Source organism: Plectropomus leopardus, chromosome 9 (genome assembly GCF_026936395.1).
Source record: "Plectropomus leopardus strain MGB_pleo_1.0 chromosome 9, ASM2693639v1, whole genome shotgun sequence".
NCBI classification, from domain to species: domain Eukaryota; kingdom Metazoa; phylum Chordata; class Actinopteri; order Perciformes; family Serranidae; genus Plectropomus; species Plectropomus leopardus.
In genome coordinates, this window is record NC_142184.1 from 15,639,442 (window position 1) to 15,657,632 (window position 18,191).

The following is an 18,191-nucleotide window of genomic DNA, read 5'->3' on the forward strand; positions in this document are numbered from 1 at the left end:
ATGTAAGATCAATAGACATACTTCACTCCTTTGTCTCTTTTTTTTTGACTTGTCTATCCTGCCCCCTTGTGGACAGCAGTGGCTACGACAGCACTAGTACCATCAACCCCAGGGCCCGGTTGAGAGGTAGTCTGATCGGATTGGATCAAATTTTGAAAATAATTCAAAAGACAAAAAGATTCAGATATCTGATAAAATCACATATTCCTGGCTTAGTTTTGATCTGGATCAAATTTTCAGTATATGTTCACTTTTTAGTAAGATTGGGATACTTTATATCCCCCAAAAATGACTTAATCCAGCAGAGGGATGGATTCAGGATGGATATCACTACCAAATATAATAAATCATTTAAACTGGTAAAATATAAATACTTTTTTTTCTACTGTCCACATGATCTGCTACCTGTTAAGACATTTAATACAGTAAAGTAAAAAAACTGATGTTTTCCCCATAAAATATTTAATCTAATATTATAATTGATGATAGTTATATTTAAGTTACAAAATATTTGAGATTGCTTCTTTGCTTTCTACTATCATTTTTCGCTTTTTATTAATGACAATAGCGCAGTCAAAATTAGATACCAACAAATGCATTCACTATGCTGTTCCATGTCTTCTAAAGGAGCAGTGTGTAGAATTTGGAATTTCTGTTCCCAATAAGATTTGATCTCACAACCTTCTGGTCAGGAAGTGAGCACCTTAACTCCCAGAGCTAATCCTCCTAGCACCTAAATAACTTTTGAAATTTCCTTTCTGTCTGTGCTGCTCTGTCAAAAATTGACAGACGTCACTGCCGATACAGAATTTTTCTTCTTTCCTGACCATATGACCCTTATATTAGCAAAGCAGACAGATATTAGCCGAGATTTTATTTACAGTTACTAAGCGCTTCACAATACCAAACTATTAAATATCATCTTAAATCTTACATCTAAAATATCACCTTTAATCTTAAAATATATATAGCGTTGTTAATAAGACAATCCAAACACTTCACCTGATTTATCGGCTGAAATGATATATCACTCAGCTATATATCATATATCCTTTTGGCAGATAAATCAGGTGAAGTATTTAAGTTATCTTAATGACAAAGTCATATATATTTTAAGATGATATTTTATTGACTTTATTTAGTTAATTTTGCCTGCCAACAATTTCATTTTCGGCCTGACTCATATAATAATCGAAGTTTTGACAGACTGCAGAACCTGAAATATCTGTTTCCAGTAAAAATTCTTCTCACAACCTTCTGGTCATGAAGCAAGCACCTTAGCTAATCCTCCTGGCACTGTCTGTGTTTTCAAAGTTTACTTTGGCTCTGTACTGAGAACAAAAGCATTCAAATTACATCAATGCCGAATAAGAGTCAAACTTTCGTCCACCAAGCTACCAAGCAAGAGCCTTAATTCTCAGACCAAAGGCACTTGCTTAGCCAATAAATCAGGTGAAGTATTTGAGTTGCCTCAATGACAAAGTCATATATATTTTTAAGATGATTTTTCTTTTGTTTACTGACTTTATTTAGTGAATATTGCCTGCCAAAAATTTCATTTTCAGCCTGACTTACATATATTAATTGAAGTTACAACTCAATGCAGAACCTGAAATTTCTGTTCCCAGTAAGATTTGATCTCACAACCTTCTAGTCATGAAGCAAGCGCCTTAACTCTCAGAGCTAATCCTCCTGGCACTTCATGTGTTTTCCGAGTTTACTTTGGCTCTGTACTGAGAACAATAGCATTTAAATTACACCTGTGGCGAGTAAGAGTTGAACTTACTTCCACCGAGTTACCAAGCAAGCGCCTTAACTCTCAGACCTAAGGTGCTTGCTTAGCTGATAAATCAGGTGAAGTGTTTGAGTTGTCTTAATGACAAATCATATATATTTTAAGAAGGTTTTTTTACTGACTTTATTTAGTGAATTTTGCCTGCCAAGAATTTCATTTTTGGCCTGACTCATATATCAGTTGAAGTTTTGACACACTGCAGAAACCAAATTATCTGATCCCAGTAAGATTTGATCTCACAACCTTCCGGTCAGGAAGCAAGCACCTTAACTCTCAGAGCTAATCCTCCTGGCACTTCCTGTGATTTCAAAGTTTACTTTGGCTCTGTACTGAGAACAATAGCATTCAAATTACACCTGTGGCGAGTAAGAGTTGAACTTACGTCCACCGAGTTACCAAGCAACTCTCAGAGCTAAGGCGCTTGCTTAGCCGATGAATCAGGCAAAGTATTTGAGTTGTCTTAATGACAAAGTCATATATATTTTAAGATGATTTTTTACTGACTTTATTTAGTGAATATTGCCTGCCAAGAAATTAATTTTTGGCCTGACTCATATATCAGTCGAAGTTCATCTCGACTAGCTAATCCGCTTGGCCCTAGAATGATTCTTGAAGTTTCCTTAAGCTCTGCACTGCTCTGTCTAATACTGACAGATGTCACTGCTGATTTAGAAATTTCTGTCTCCTTAAAATTCAGTATTTGCAGCGACATCTAAAATTGAGATGGGTTAGGGTTAGGCTAACCTAACATGGCCTGTCAAAGAAAACGCCCCAAAATGGCAAACTATTTATTTTAATTTACTATAAAATTTGAAAATACGACATGTCCCAAACACAGCTGAAAATAGCATGCCCAGACACGCTATAGCATAGAATGTTGCTAAAGCGGCCCAAAACACCATGATACAGCATGCAGAAAAAATGACTGAAAATGCAATACTACAATATGGCAAAAAATGCCAAAATACGAACTGTCCCAAAACCAGCTGAAAACTGCGAGAGAGATGCCATGGCATAGAATGTATCTAAAAAAAACCCCAAAACATCATAATATGACATGTCAAAAAAATGACCCAAAAACCATAACTATAGTATGGCGAAAAATGAAAAAAAAATTAAAGTTCCAGAAACAGCTAAAAACAGCATAAAAAGTGTGCCGAGACACATCCTGTGCATAGAATGTCTAAAAAAGAAAAAAGCCAAAAACAAGTCAAGGCTATAGTATGGCTAAAAATGACATGTCCCCAAAACAGCTGAAAATACCTCAAAACAGCATAAATATAGAATATAATGTTGCAAAAATGGCCAAAAAACACCTAAAAAATGCATATTGAAAAGCCAGGCTATAATATGGCAAAAATGTCAAAATATGACATGTCCCAAAAAGAGCTGACAACACCTCGAAACAGCATAAAAACCTGCCAAGTCATGCCATAGCAAAGAATGTTGCAAAAATGGCCCCAAATGCTAAACTGAACAAGAAAGCAAGGCTATAGTATAGCCAAAATGTCAAAAATGACATATCCCAAAAACAGCTGAAAACACCTAAAAACAGCATGAAATATCGTGCTAAGACATGACATGGCATAGAATTTTGCAAAACGGCCAAATACCTCATAAAAATGCATGTTGAAAAAATGACAACAAAGGCAAGGCTATACTATGGTATGGCAAAAATCTCAAAAAATGACATATCCCCAAAACATCTGAAAACAACTCAAAACAGCATAAAATAACCTGCCAAGACACGCCATGACATAGAATTCTGCAAAAACGGTCAAATATCTCATAGAAATGCATTTTGAAAAAACTGACAAAAAAGGCAAGGCTATAGTATGGCAAAAATGTCAAAAAATGACATATCCCAAAAACAGCTGAAAACACCTCAAAAGAGGATAAAATAGCCTGCCAAGACACGCCATGGCATAGAATTTTGCAAAAATGGCCAAATACCTCATAAAAATGCATGTTGAAAAAATGATAAAAAAGGCAAGGCTATACTATGGTATGGCAAAAATGTCAAAATATGACATGTCCCAAAAACAGCTGAAAAAAACTCAAAACAGCATAAAATAGCCTGCAAAGACATGCCATGGCATAGACTTTTGCAAAAATGGCCAAATACCTCATAAAAATGCATGCTGAAAAAATGACAACAATGTCAAGGCTATACTATGGTATGGCAAAAATGTCAAAAAATGACATATCCCAAAAACAGCTGAAAACAACTAAAAACAGGATAAAATAGCCTGCCAAGATATGCCATTGCATAGAATTTTGCAAAAACGGCCAAATACCTCATAAAAATGCATGTTGAAAAAATGACAACAAAGGCAAGGCTATACTATGGTATGGCAAAAATGTCAAAAAATGACATATCCCAAAAACAGCTGAAAACAACTCAAAACTGCATAAAATATCATGCCAAGATATGCCATGGCACAGAATTTTGCAAAAACGGTCAAATACCTCATAAAAATGCATCTTGAAAAAATGACAAAAAAGGCAAGGCTATACTATGGTATGGCAAAAATGTCAATAAATGACATGTCCCAAAAACAGCTGAAAACAACTCAAAACAGCATAAAATAGCTTGCCAAGATATGCCATTGCATAGAATTTTACAAAAACGGCCAAATACCTCATAAAAATGCATGTTGAAAAAATGATAAAAAAGGCAAGGCTATGGCAAAAATGTCAAAATATGACATATCCCAAAAACAGCTGAAAACACCTCAAAACAGGATAAAATAGCCTGCCAAGACACGCCATGGCATACAATTTTGCAAAAATGGCCAAATACCTCATAAAAATGCATGTTGAAAAATGACAAAAAAAGCCATGGTATGACAAAAATGTCAAAAAATGACATATCCCAAAAACAGCTCAAAACAGCTCAAAACAGCATAAAATAGCCTGCCAAGATATGCCATTGCACAGAATTTTGCAAAAACGGCCAAATACCTCATAAAAATGCATGTTGAAAAAATGATAAAAAAGGCAAGGCTATACTATGGTATGGCAAAAAGGTCAAAATATGACATGTCCCAAAAACAGCTGAAAACAACTCAAAACAGCATAAAATAGCCTGCAAAGACATGCCACAGCATAGAGTTTTGCAAAAACGGCCAAGTACCTCATAAAAATGCATGTTGAAAAATGACAAAAAAAGCCATGGTATGACAAAAATGTCAAAAAATGACATATCCCAAAAACAGCTCAAAACAGCTCAAAACAGCATAAAATAGCCTGCCAAGATATGCCATTGCATAGAATTTTGCACAAACGGCCAAATACCTCATAAAAATGCATCTTGAAAAAATGATAAAAAAGGCAAGGCTATACTATGGTATGGCAAAAATGTCAAAATATGACATGTCCCAAAAACAGCTGAAAACAACTCAAAACAGCATAAAATAACATGCAAAGACATGCCATGGCATAGACTTTTGCAAAAACGGCCAAATACCTCATAAAAATGCATGTTGAAAAAATGACAAAAAAGGCAAGGCTATACTATGGTATGGCAAAAATGTCCAAAAATGACATATCCCAAAAACAGCTGAAAACAACTCAAAACAGCATAAAATAGCCTGCCAAGATATGCCATTGCATAGAATTTTGCACAAACGGCCAAATACCTCATAAAATGCATGTTGAAAAATGACAAAAAGGCAAGGCTATACTATGGCAAAAATGTCAAAATATGACATGTCCCAAAAACAGCCGAAAACAACTCAAAACAGCATAAAATAGCCTGCAAAGACATGCCATGGCATAGACTTTTGCAAAAACGGCCAAATACCTCATAAAAATGCATGTTGAAAAAATGACAAAAAAAGGCAAGGCTATACTATGGTATGGCAAAAATGTCAAAAAATGACATATCCCAAAAACAGCCGAAAACAACTAAAAACAGCATAAAATATCGTGCCAAGACATGCCATGGCATAGAATTTTGCAAAAACGGCCAAATACCTCATAAAAATGCATGTTGAAAAAATGACAACAAAGGCAAGGCTATACTATGGTATGGCAAAAATGTCAAAAAATGACATATCCCAAAAACAGCTGAAAACAACTCAAAAGAGGATAAAATAGCCTGCCAAGACACGCCATGGCATAGAATTTTGCAAAAATGGCCAAATACCTCATAAAAATGCATCTTGAAAAAATGACAAAAAAGGCAAGGCTATACTATGGTATGGAAAAAAAGTCAAAAAATGACATATCCCAAAAACAGCTGAAAACAACTCAAAACAGCATAAAATAGCCTGCCAAGATATGCCATTGCACAGAATTTTGCAAAAACGGCCATATAACTCATAAAAATGCATGTTGAAAAATGACAAAAAAAGGCAAGGCTATACTATGGTATGGCAAAAATGTCAAAAAATGACATATCCCAAAAACAGCTGAAAACACCTCAAAAGAGGATAAAATAGCCTGCCAAGACACGCCATGGCATAGAATTTTGCAAAAACGGCCAAATACCTCATAAAAATGCATGTTGAAAAAATGATAAAAAAGGCAAGGCTATACTATGGTATGGCAAAAATGTCAAAAAATGACATATCCCAAAAACAGCTGAAAACAACTCAAAACAGGATAAAATAGCCTGCCAAGATATGCCATTGCATAGACTTTTGCAAAAACGGCCAAATACCTCATAAAAATGCATCTTGAAAAAATGACAACAAAGGCAAGGCTATACTATGGTATGGCAAAAATGTCAAAAAATGACATATCCCAAAAACAGCTGAAAACAACTCAAAACAGCATAAAATAGCCTGCCAAGATATGTCATGGCACAGAATTTTGCAAAAACGGCCAAATACCTCATAAAAATGCATGTTGAAAAAATGACAACAAAGGCAAGGCTATACTATGGTATGGCAAAAATGTCCAAAAATGACATATCCCAAAAACAGCTGAAAACAACTCAAAACAGGATAAAACAGCTTGCCAAGATATGCCATTGCATAGACTTTTACACAAACGGCCAAATACCTCATAAAAATGCATGTTGAAAAAATGACAAAAAAGGCAAGGCTATACTATGGCAAAAATGTCAAAATATGACATATCCCAAAAACAGCCGAAAACAACTCAAAACAGCATAAAATAGCATGCAAAGACATGCCATGGCATAGAATTTTGCAAAAACGGCCAAATACCTCATAAAAATGCATGTTGAAAAAATGACAAAAAAAGGCAAGGCTATACTATGGTATGGCAAAAATGTCAAAAAATGACATGTCCCAAAAACAGCTGAAAACAACTCAAAACAGCATAAAATAGCCTGCAAAGACATGCCATGGCATAGACTTTTGCAAAAACGGCCAAATACCTCATAAAAATGCATGTTGAAAAATGACAAAAAAAGGCAAGGCTATACTATGGTATGGCAAAAATATCAAAAAATGACATATCCCAAAAACAGCTGAAAACAACTCAAAAGAGGATAAAATAGCCTGCCAAGACACGCCATGGCATAGAATTTTGCAAAAATGGCCAAATACCTCATAAAAATGCATGTTGAAAAAATGATAAAAAAGGCAAGGCTATACTATGGTATGGCAAAAATGTCAAAAAATGACATATCCCAAAAACAGCTGAAAACAACTCAAAACAGCATAAAATAGCCTGCCAAGATATGCCATTGCATAGAATTTTGCAAAAACGGCCAAATACCTCATAAAAATGCATGTTGAAAAAATGACAGAAAAAAGGCAAGGCTATACTATGGCAAAAATGTCAAAATATGACATGTCCCAAAAACAGCTGAAAACAACTCAAAACAGCATAAAATAGCCTGCCAAGATATGCCATGGCATAGAATTTTGCAAAAACGGCCAAATACCTCATAAAAATGCATGTTGAAAAAATGACAAAAAAGGCAAGGCTATACTATGGCAAAAATGTCAAAATATGACATATCCCAAAAACAGCTGAAAACAACTCAAAACAGCATGAAATAGCCTGCCAAGATATGCCATTGCATAGAATTTTGCAAAAACGGCCAAATACCTCATAAAAATGCATGTTGAAAAAATGACAAAAAAAGGCAAGGCTATACTATGGCAAAAATGTCAAAATATGACATGTCCCAAAAACAGCTGAAAACAACTCAAAACAGCATAAAATAGCGTGCCAAGATATGCCATTGCATAGAATTTTGCACAAACGGCCAAATACCTCATAAAAATGCATGTTGAAAAAATGACAAAAAAGGCAAGGCTATACTATGGCAAAAATGTCAAAATATGACATGTCCCAAAAACAGCTGAAAACAACTCAAAACAGCATAAAATAGCCTGCAAAGACATGCCATGGCATAGACTTTTGCAAAAACGGCCAAATACCTCATAAAAATGCATGTTGAAAAATGACAAAAAAAGGCAAGGCTATACTATGGTATGGCAAAATGTCAAAAATGACATATCCCAAAAACAGCTGAAAACAACTCAAAAGAGGATAAAATAGCCTGCCAAGAAACGCCATGGCATAGAATTTTGCAAAATGGCCAAATACCTCATAAAATGCATGTTGAAAAATGATAAAAAGGCAAGGCTATACTATGGTATGGCAAAATGTCAAAAATGACATATCCCAAAAAATGCTGAAAACACCTCAAAACAGCATAAAATAGCGTGCCAAGACACGCCATGGCATAGAAATTTGCAAAAACGGCCAAATACCTCATAAAAATGCTTGTTGAAAATATGACTAAAAAGGCAAGGCTATAGTATGGCAAAAATGTCAAAAAATGACATGTCCCAAAAACAGCTGAAAACAACTCAAAACAGCATAAAATAGCCTGCCAAGATATGCCATGGCATAGAATTTTGCAAAAATGGCCAAATACCTCATAAAAATGCATGTTGAAAAAATGATAAAAAAGGCAAGGCTATACTATGGTATGGCAAAAATGTCAAAAAATGACATATCCCAAAAACAGCTGAAAACAACTCAAAACAGCATAAAATAGCCTGCCAAGATATGCCATGGTATAGAATTTTGCAAAACGGCCAAATACCTCATAAAAATGCATGTTGAAAAATGACAAAAAAGGCAAGGCTATGCTATGGTAAAAATGTCAAAATATGACATGTCCCAAAAACAGCTGAACACAACTCAAATCAGCATAAAATTGCCTGCCAAGATATGCCATTGCATAGAATTTTGCACAAACGGCCAAATACCTCATAAAAATGCATGTTGAAAAATGACAAAAAGGCAATGCTATACTATGGCAAAAATGTCAAAATATGACATATCCCAAAAACAGCTGAAAACAACCCAAAACAGCATAAAATAGCCTGCAAAGACATGCCATGGCATCGACTTTTGCAAAAACGGCCAAATACCTCATAAAAATGCATGTTGAAAAAATGACAAAAAAAGGCAAGGCTATACTATGGCAAAAATGTCAAAATATGACATGTCCCAAAAACAGCCGAAAACAACTCAAAACAGCATAAAATAGCCTGCCAAGACACGCCATGGCATAGAATTTTGCAAAAACGGCCAAATACCTCATAAAAATGCATCTTGAAAAATGATAAAAAGGCAAGGCTATACTATGGTATGGCAAAATGTCAAAAATGACATATCCCAAAAACAGCTGAAAACAACTCAAAACAGGATAAAATAGCCTGCCAAGATATGCCATTGCATAGAATTTTGCAAAACGGCCAAATACCTCATAAAATGCATGTTGAAAAAATGACAAAAAAGGCAAGGCTATACTATGGTATGGCAAAATGTCAAAAATGACATATCCCAAAAACAGCTGAAAACAACTCAAAACAGCATAAAATAGCCTGCCAAGATATGCCATGGCATAGAATTTTGCACAAACGGCCAAATACCTCATAAAAATGCATCTTGAAAAAATGACAACAAAGGCAAGGCTATACTATGGTATGGCAAAAATGTCCAAAAATGACATATCCCAAAAACAGCTGAAAACAACTCAAAACAGGATAAAACAGCTTGCCAAGATATGCCATTGCATAGACTTTTACACAAACGGCCAAATACCTCATAAAAATGCATGTTGAAAAAATGACAAAAAAGGCAAGGCTATACTATGGCAAAAATGTCAAAATATGACATATCCCAAAAACAGCTGAAAACAACTCAAAACAGCATAAAATAGCCTGCAAAGACATGCCATGGCATAGAATTTTGCAAAACGGCCAAATACCTCATAAAAATGCATGTTGAAAAATGACAACAATGTCAAGGCTATACTATGGTATGGCAAAAATGTCAAAATATGACATGTCCCAAAAACAGCTGAAAACAACTCAAAACAGCATAAAATAGCCTGCAAAGACATGCCATGGCATAGACTTTTGCAAAAACGGCCAAATACCTCATAAAAATGCATGCTGAAAAATGACAAAAAAAGGCAAGGCTATACTATGGTATGGCAAAAATGTCAAAAAATGACATATCCCAAAAACAGCTGAAAACAACTCAAAAGAGGATAAAATAGCCTGCCAAGACACGCCATGGCATAGAATTTTGCAAAAATGGCCAAATACCTCATAAAAATGCATGTTGAAAAAATGATAAAAAAGGCAAGGCTATACTATGGTATGGCAAAAATGTCAAAAAATGACATATACAAAAAACAGCTGAAAACAACACAAAACAGCATAAAATAGCCTGCCAATATATGCCATTGCATAGAATTTTGCAAAAACGGCCAAATACCTCATAAAAATGCATGTTGAAAAATGACAAAAAAAGGCAAGGCTATACTATGGTATGGCAAAAATAACAAAAAATGACATATCCCAAAAACAGCTGAAAACAACTCAAAACAGCATAAAATAGCCTGCCAAGATATGTCATGGCACCGAATTTTGCAAAAACAGCCAAATACCTCATAAAAATGCAAATTTGAAAAAATGATAAAAAAGGCAAGGCTATACTATGGTATGGCAAAATGTCAAAATATGACATATCCCAAAAACAGCTGAAAACAACTCAAAACAGCATAAAATAGCCTGCCAAGATATGCCATTGCATAGAATTTTGCACAAACGGCCAAATACCTCATAAAAATGCATGTTGAAAAAATGACAAAAAAGGCAAGGCTATACTATGGCAAAAATGTCAAAATATGACATGTCCCAAAAACAGCCGAAAACAACTCAAAACAGCATAAAATAGCCTGCAAAGACATGCCATGGCATAGACTTTTGCAAAAACGGCCAAATACCTCATAAAAATGCATGTTGAAAAAATGACAACAAAGGCAAGGCTATACTATGGTATGGCAAAAATGTCAAAATATGACATATCCCAAAAACACCTGAAAACAACTCAAAACAGCATAAAATAGCCTGCCAAGATATGCCATTGCATAGAATTTTGCAAAAACGGCCAAATACCTCATAAAAATGCATGTTGAAAAAATGACAAAAAAGGCAAGGCTATACTATGGTATGGCAAAATGTCAAAAATGACATATCCCAAAAACAGCTGAAAACAACTCAAAACAGGATAAAATAGCCTGCCAAGACACGCCATGGCATAGAATTTTGCAAAATGGCCAAATACCTCATAAAATGCATCTTGAAAAAATGACAACAAAGGCAAGGCTATACTATGGTATGGCAAAAATGTCAAAAAATGACATATCCCAAAAACAGCTGAAAACAACTCAAAACAGCATAAAATAGCCTGCCAAGATATGCCATTGCATAGACTTTTGCAAAAACGGCCAAATACTTCATAAAAATGCATGTTGAAAAAATGACAAAAAAGGCAAGGCTATACTATGGTATGGCAAAAATGTCAAAAAATGACATATCCCAAAAACAGCTGAAAACAACTCAAAACAGCATAAAATAGCCTGCCAAGATATGCCATGGCATAGAATTTTGCACAAACGGCCAAATACCTCATAAAAATGCATGTTGAAAAAATGACAAAAAAGGCAAGGGTATACTATGGTATGGCAAAATGTCAAAATATGACATGTCCCAAAAACAGCTGAAAACAACTCAAAACAGCATAAAATAGCCTGCAAAGACATGCCATGGCATAGACTTTTGCAAAAACGGCCAAATACCTCATAAAAATGCATGTTGAAAAATGACAAAAAAAGGCAAGGCTATACTATGGTATGGCAAAAATGTCAAAAAATGACATATCCCAAAAACAGCTGAAAACAACTCAAAAGAGGATAAAATAGCCTGCCAAGACACGCCATGGCATAGAATTTTGCAAAAATGGCCAAATACCTCATAAAAATGCATGTTGAAAAAATGATAAAAAAGGCAAGGCTATACTATGGTATGGCAAAAATGTCAAAAAATGACATATCCCAAAAACAGCTGAAAACAACTCAAAACAGCATAAAATAGCCTGCCAAGATATGCCATTGCATAGAATTTTGCACAAACGGCCAAATACCTCATAAAAATGCATGTTGAAAAAATGATAAAAAAGGCAAGGCTATACTATGGTATGGCAAAAATGTCAAAAAATGACATATCCCAAAAACAGCTGAAAACAACTCAAAACAGCATAAAATAGCCTGCCAAGATATGCCATGGCATAGAATTTTGCACAAACGGCCAAATACCTCATAAAAATGCATCTTGAAAAAATGATAAAAAAGGCAAGGCTATACTATGGTATGGCAAAAATGTCAAAAAATGACATATCCCAAAAACAGCTGAAAACAACTCAAAACAGCATAAAATAGCCTGCCAAGATATGCCATTGCATAGAATTTTGCACAAACGGCCAAATACCTCATAAAAATGCATGTTGAAAAATGACAAAAAAAGGCAAGGCTATACTATGGTATGGCAAAAATGTCAAAATATGACATGTCCCAAAAACAGCCGAAAACAACTCAAAACAGCATAAAATAGCCTGCCAAGACACGCCATGGCATAGAATTTTGCAAAAACGGCCAAATACCTCATAAAAATGCATGTTGAAAAAATGACAACAAAGGCAAGGCTATACTATGGTATGGCAAAAATGTCAAAAAATGACATGTCCCAAAAACAGCTGAAAACAACTCAAAACAGCATAAAATAGCCTGCAAAGACATGCCATGGCATAGACTTTTGCAAAAACGGCCAAATACCTCATAAAAATGCATGTTGAAAAATGACAAAAAAAGGCAAGGCTATACTATGGTATGGCAAAAATGTCAAAAAATGACATATCCCAAAAACAGCTGAAAACAACTCAAAAGAGGATAAAATAGCCTGCCAAGACACGCCATGGCATAGAATTTTGCAAAAATGGCCAAATACCTCATAAAATGCATGTTGAAAAATGACAAAAAAGGCAAGGCTATACTATGGTATGGCAAAATGTCAAAAAATGACATATCCCAAAAACAGCTGAAAACAACTCAAAACAGCATAAAATAGCCTGCCAAGATATGCCATGGCATAGACTTTTGCAAAAACGGCCAAATACCTCATAAAAATGCATGTTGAAAAATGACAAAAAAAGGCAAGGCTATACTATGGCAAAAATGTCAAAATATGACATGTCCCAAAAACAGCCGAAAACAACTCAAAACAGCATAAAATAGCCTGCAAAGACATGCCATGGCATAGACTTTTGCAAAAACGGCCAAATACCTCATAAAAATGCATGTTGAAAAAATGACAAAAAAGGCAAGGCTATACTATGGTATGGCAAAAATGTCAAAAAATGACATATCCCAAAAACAGCTGAAAACAACTCAAAACAGCATAAAATAGCCTGCCAAGATATGCCATGGTATAGAATTTTGCAAAAACGGCCAAATACCTCATAAAAATGCATGTTGAAAAAATGACAAAAAAGGCAAGGCTATACTATGGCAAAAATGTCAAAATATGACATATCCCAAAACAGCTGAAAACAACTCAAAACAGCATAAAATAGCCTGCCAAGACATGCCATGGCATAGAATTTTGCAAAACGGCCAAATACCTCATAAAAATGCATGCTGAAAAATGACAAAAAAAGGCAAGGCTATACTATGGTATGGCAAAAATGTCAAAAAATGACATATCCCAAAAACAGCTGAAAACAACTCAAAACAGCATAAAATAGCCTGCCAAGATATGCCATGGCACAGAATTTTGCAAAAACAGCCAAATACCTCATAAAAATGCATCTTGAAAAAATGACAAAAAAAGGCAAGGCTATACTATGGTATGGCAAAAATGTCAAAAAATGACATGTCCCAAAAACAGCTGAAAACAACTCAAAACAGCATAAAATAGCCTGCAAAGACATGCCATGGCATAGACTTTTGCAAAAACGGCCAAATACCTCATAAAAATGCATGTTGAAAAAATGACAAAAAAGGCAAGGCTATGCTATGGTATGGCAAAAATGTCAAAAAATGACATATCCCAAAAACAGCTGAAAACAACTCAAAACAGCATAAAATAGCCTGCCAAGATATGCCATGGCACATAATTTTGCAAAAACAGCCAAATACCTCATAAAAATGCATCTTGAAAAATGACAAAAAAAGGCAAGGCTATACTATGGTATGGCAAAATGTCAAAAATGACATATCCCAAAAACAGCTGAAAACAACTCAAAACAGCATAAAATAGCCTGCCAAGATATGCCATGGCATAGAATTTTGCACAAACGGCCAAATACCTCATAAAAATGCATGTTGAAAAAATGACAAAAAAGGCAAGGCTATACTATGGCAAAAATGTCAAAATATGACATGTCCCAAAAACAGCTGAAAACAACTCAAAACAGCATAAAATAGCCTGCAAAGACATGCCATGGCATAGGCTTTTGCAAAAACGGCCAAATACCTCATAAAAATGCATGTTGAAAAATGACAACAAAGGCAAGGCTATACTATGGCAAAAATGTCAAAAAATGACATATCCCAAAAACAGCTGAAAACAACTCAAAACAGGATAAAATAGCCCGCAAAGACATGCCATGGCATAGACTTTTGCAAAAACGGCCATATAACTCATAAAAATGCATGTTGAAAAATGACAAAAAAAGGCAAGGCTATACTATGGTATGGCAAAAATGTCAAAAAATGACATATCCCAAAAACAGCTGAAAACAACTCAAAACAGCATAAAATAGCCTGCCAAGATATGCCATTGCATAGAATTTTGCACAAACGGCCAAATACCTAATAAAAATGCATGTTGAAAAAATGACAGAAAAAAGGCAAGGCTATACTATGGCAAAAATGTCAAAATATGACATGTCCCAAAAACAGCTGAAAACAACTCAAAACAGCATAAAATAGCCTGCAAAGACATGCCATGGCATAGACTTTTGCAAAAACGGCCAAATACCTCATAAAAATGCATGTTGAAAAATGACAAAAAAAGGCAAGGCTATACTATGGTATGGCAAAAATGTCAAAAAATGACATATCCCAAAAACAGCTGAAAACAACTCAAAACAGGATAAAATAGCCTGCCAAGATATGCCATTGCATAGACTTTTGCAAAAACGGCCAAATACCTCATAAAAATGCATGTTGAAAAAATGACAAAAAAGGCAAGGCTATGCTATGGTATGGCAAAAATGTCAATAAACGACAAATCCCAAAAACAGCTGCACACACCTCAAAACAGCATAAAATAACCTGCCAAGACACGCCATGGCATAGAATTTTGCAAAAATGGCCAAATACCTCATAAAAATGCATGTTGAAAAAATGACAAAAAAAGGCAAGGCTATACTATGGTATGGCAAAAATGTCAAAAAATGACATATCCCAAAAACAGCTGAAAACAACTCAAAAGAGGATAAAATAGCCTGCCAAGACACGCCATGGCATAGAATTTTGCAAAAACGGCCAAATACCTCATAAAAATGCATGTTGAAAAAATGACAAAAAAAGGCAAGGCTATACTATGGTATGGCAAAAATGTCAAAAAATGACATATCCCAAAAACAGCTGAAAACAACTCAAAACAGGATAAAATAGCCTGCCAAGACACGCCATGGCATAGAATTTTGCAAAAACGGCCAAATACCTCATAAAAATGCATGTTGAAAAAATGATAAAAAAGGCAAGGCTATACTATGGTATGGCAAAAATGTCAAAATATGACATATCCCAAAAACAGCTAAAAACAACTCAAAACAGCATAAAATACCCTGCCAAGATATGCCATTGCATAGAATTTTGCAAAAACGGCCAAATACCTCATAAAAATGCATGTTGAAAAAATGACAAAAAAAGGCAAGGCTATACTATGGTATGGCAAAAATGTCAAAATATGACATGTCCCAAAAACAGCCGAAAACAACTCAAAACAGCATAAAATAGCATGCAAAGACATGCCATGGCATAGACTTTTGCAAAAACGGCCAAATACCTCATAAAAATGCATGTTGAAAAAATGACAAAAAAGGCAAGGCTATACTATAGTATGGCAAAAATGTCAAAAAATGACATATCCCAAAAACATCTGAAAACAACTCAAAACAGCATAAAATAGCATGCAAAGACATGCCATGGCACAGAATTTTGCAAAAACAGCCAAATACCTCATAAAAATGCATCTTGAAAAAATGACAACAAAGGCAAGGCTATACTATGGTATGGCAAAAATGTCAAAAAATGACATATCCCAAAAACAGCCGAAAACAACTCAAAACAGCATAAAATAGCATGCAAAGACATGCCATGGCACAGAATTTTGCAAAAACAGCCAAATACCTCATAAAAATGCATCTTGAAAAAATGACAACAAAGGCAAGGCTATACTATGGTATGGCAAAAATGTCAAAAAATGACATATCCCAAAAACAGCTGAAAACAGCTCAAAACAGCATAAAATAGCCTGCCAAGATATGCCATGGCATAGACTTTTGCAAAAACGGCCAAATACCTCATAAAAATGCATGTTGAAAAAATGACATAAACGGCAAGGCTATACTATGGTATGGCAAAAATGTCAAAAAAAAATGACATATCCCAAAAACAGCCGAAAACAACTCAAAACAGCATAAAATAGTGTGCCAAGACACACAATAGCATCGAATTCTTTGGTGCCTGTGACTTTTTTTGGGCTGGTGTGCTTGAGTTTTTGTGTGCTGGGTGCTTTTGTCTGTGTCTCTTCCTGTGTTGCAGTCACTGGGAGTGGCTTCCGGGTCCTGGAGCCCTCGGCACACATAGTCACTGTCGCCTCATCACCAGTCATCTCTAACTGCAGTATAAAGACGACTGCTTCACTCTTCTCTGGCACAAGTTTGTTTTCCACCTTCCATGTGGTAGATCGGCAGTCTTTTTCAGTACTCTATGCTCGCGTCTCATGTCTCTTGTGTTTTTGGATTATTTGCTCACTCGTGTTGTCTTTGTGCTTCCTCCAGTGCATCTCCTGTCCGAGCTGCAGTGCCTCGCCGGCCAGCACCTCGTCTTCGGACTCAACCACCTTAAGCTCTGTTCCCCTCGGACACCTCTCGCTGCCTTGCAACCACCAGCCTCACGTTCCCTCTCGCCACAGACTATCCTCGCTCTCTGCTATCCTCGGCCATACGTTCGTCCCCACCACCCAACAGCCACTATTCCCTCCCGACTCACCTGCTTCTCCCCAACTTCACGCTCCCCAACATCCCATTTCCCCTTACCCCTTACCCCCATCATTGTTATTATAATTAAAAGATCTTTGTTACTTGTTTACTCTACGTCTGCGTGTTTGCTCTTGGGTCCTCCTCTCTTCTTCTTGTTGCGCGGAGCGTCACAGAATTCTTGAAAAACAACCAAAAAGCTCATAAAAATGCATGTTGAAAAAATGACAAAAAAGGCAAGGCTATACTATGGTATGGCAAAAATGTCAAAAAATGACATGTCCCAAAAACAGCCGAAAACACCTCAAAACAGCATGAAATAGCCTGCCAAGACACGCCATGGCATACAATTTTGCAAAAACGGCCAAATACCTCATAAAAATGCATGTTGAAAAAATGACAAAAACAGCAAGGCTATACTATGGCAAAAATGTCAAAATATGACATATCCCAAAAACAGCTGAAAACAACCCAAAACAGCATAAAATAGCGTGCCAAGACACACCATGACATAGAATTTTGAAAAAAGTGCAGAAAACACCATAAAAATGGATGACGAAAATATCACCAAAAAGGCAAGGCTATAGTATGGCAAAAATGTCAAAAAATGACATATCCCAAAAACATCTGAAAACAACTTAAAATAGCATAAATTAGCCTGCCAAGACACGCCATAGCATAGAATTTTGCAAAAAGTGCAAAAAACACCATAAAAATGCATGCTGAAACAAATACAAGAAAGGCAAGGCTATACTATGCAAAAAGTGTCAAAATATGACATGTCCCAAAAACAGCTGAAAACACCTTAAAACAGCATGAAATAGCGTGCAAAGAC

At 35.6% G+C, this 18,191-nt stretch overlaps 1 protein-coding gene across 1 annotated transcript in view; it reads left to right on the top strand.

Annotated features, from left to right (window-relative positions):
- Window positions 1–17,466, top strand: part of slc2a4rg (SLC2A4 regulator) — a 71,745-nt gene extending 54,279 nt beyond the window's left edge. The window contains exon 10 of the transcript XR_015777477.1: window positions 17,159–17,466. The gene's annotated coding sequence lies outside the window, so the exon portion shown is untranslated. The remainder of the gene's footprint in view (window positions 1–17,158) is intronic.
- The last annotated feature ends 725 nt before the right edge of the window (window positions 17,467–18,191 follow it).